Genomic DNA, 2,604 nt, shown 5'->3' with positions numbered 1-2,604 from the left:
TTTATTTTTGCTTTTCTGCATTTCTCAGTCTCTCATCTCTCCACTCCAATAGCAAGCTTGCTTAGCACTCTTTTTTGCTTGTGTGTATGTTTTTGGCTCCTGTTCCTCTTTCCTCTTTCTCATCTTTCCCATACCCATCTTAGCTCTACACATCACAATCTACCCCCTCCTTCCTGCCTACCTGCACCATGTGCTGAACATTACACTCTCAAGCAGCACAGGCATGGCCTACTGGAACCTACCCTGCACTGATTTCTGGTCTGCTCTGTCAGCCCTGGTATGTGCCACAAAAAACCTATCCCAGCAACTCCCCTTCAGCTGGACCTGCCCTGTTGTACCATACCTGAGTGACTGACCCTGCCCATTGGAGAAAGAGGTGAAAAGTATCGTGCTCACAGATGAGCAAACAATAAGGAATGCACAGCCCACCTACACAGACATAACAAAATAAAACAAAAAAGCAGGATGAAACAAACAAATCTACAATCAATAAACAAGGAAAATAATTGCTGAATGCCCCAAAGACAGCAGACAACATCAAAACATTTACAAAAACAGGACAGGATGGTTCCAGTAGGCATCCAAAATAAAACACCAGATGACTTTACAGTAGAAGAAAATTCACTAGACCTGACAGGGAATTCAAATCTCTAATATTCAGAAGTATCCAAGAGTTGAAGCAAAAAACAGACAAAACTGAGGAAAAAATAGGAAAATTCATGGAAAAGGCAGACAAATTCATGGAAAAAACAGACCAAAAAAATGTAAGAATTCAAGAAAATAATACAGGAACAAAATGTTAAAATAAATTCACAACTAGAAATCATACAAAAACAACAATTAGAAATCCAAAAGAAAAACAACAAATTTCAGAAATGGACAGTGTCATAGAAGGGCTGAGGAGCAGGTTTGAAACAATGGAAGAGAGGGTCAACAAAATTGAAGACAAACAGTTGGATACAACTCTGAGGAAAAATCAGAAAAAAAAAGGAAGAAAAATGAAGAAACCCTGAGAATTGTGCAGCATACTATCAAAAGAAAAAATCTGAGTGATGGGAGTTCCAGAACAGGGGGAGAAAACAGAAAACACAGAGAAGATCATTGAAGAATTGCTGACAGAAAACTTCCCCAATATCATGAAAGATGAAAAGCTGACCACCCAAGAAGCTCAACGAACGTCATATAGGATAGACCCCAAAAGAAAATCACCAAGGCATATCATAATCACACTTGCTAAAACCAAAGACAAACAAAGAATCCTGAGAGCAGCTCGAGAAAAACGAAAAGTCACATACAGAGGAGAAACAATAAGACTAAGCTCGGATTATTCAGCAGAAACCATGCAGGCAAGAGGGAAATGGGATGACATATATAAAACTTTGAAAGAAAAAAAATTGCCAGCCAAGAATAATATATCCTGCAAAACTCTCATTCAAATATGATGCTGAAATTAGGTCATTTCCAGATAAACAGAAATTAAAGGACTATGTAAAAACCAAACCAAATTTACAAGACTTATTAAAGGGAGTCCTTTGATCTGAGAAAAATATCAGACCACAGGCTGAATATAGGACACAGGATTGTACTAAGCAGATACCAACCTAGGAAATGAACTCTTAAGGACTATGCAAAACCAAAAGAATTACAACAGGGAACCAATGAGGTTAATCTGTAGATGACAACAGCATCAGAACAATAAAAGAGGGAATAAACGATGTAGATATAGAACCTTCTAAAGGAGAGGAAGTCAAGAGATACCAATTAATAATGGACTGGTTCAAATCTAGAAAGATAAGGGTAAATTTCATGGTAACCACAAAGAAAGTTAACAAACCTACTCATCAAATAAAGAAGAAAAACATAAAGTCTCAGTAAAAACAAAACCTACAAAAACAAAAGAAATGAAAAAAAAAGTCCACAAGAAAAAGGAACTCAGCACAGAAGAGTACGAGGAACAAAGAAAACGTCAGCACCACAAAAAAAAAGCACTACAAAATGTAATCCCACTCCTAAGAATATATCCTAGAGAAATAAGAGCCGTCACACGAATAGACGTATGCACACCCATATTCATTGAAGCAATGTTCACAATAGCAAAAAGATGGAAACAACCCAGATGCCCATCAACAGATGAATGATAAAAAAACTATGGTACATACACACAATTGAGTACTATGCAACCATAAAGAACAAGATGAATCTGTGAAGCATCTCATAACATGGATGAAACTGGAGGACATTATGCTGAGTGAAATAAGTCAATCACAAAAGGACTAGTATTATATGAGACCTCTACCGTATAACTCATGTAAAAGGTTACACACAAAAAGAAACAATCTTTGTTGGTTATGAGGAATGTGAGTGGGAGGAAAAAAATAGATAAGTGGTAACTTTGGTGAAGGGTAAGACAGTACACATTACTGGGGAAGCCCGCACAACTTGTACAAGGAAAGTCATGGAAGCTCTGTAGACACATCCAAACTCCCTGAGGGACTGAATTGCTGGGCGGAGGGCTGTGGGGACCATGGTCTCGGGGAAAATCTAGCTCAATTGGCATGACACATCTTATAAAGACAATATTCTACATTCTACCTTGGTGAGTAG

This window comes from Trichechus manatus, unplaced genomic scaffold, assembly GCF_000243295.1.
Source record: "Trichechus manatus latirostris isolate Lorelei unplaced genomic scaffold, TriManLat1.0 scaffold00043, whole genome shotgun sequence".
Lineage (NCBI taxonomy): Eukaryota > Metazoa > Chordata > Mammalia > Sirenia > Trichechidae > Trichechus > Trichechus manatus.
This window is presented reverse-complemented; position numbering follows the sequence as displayed.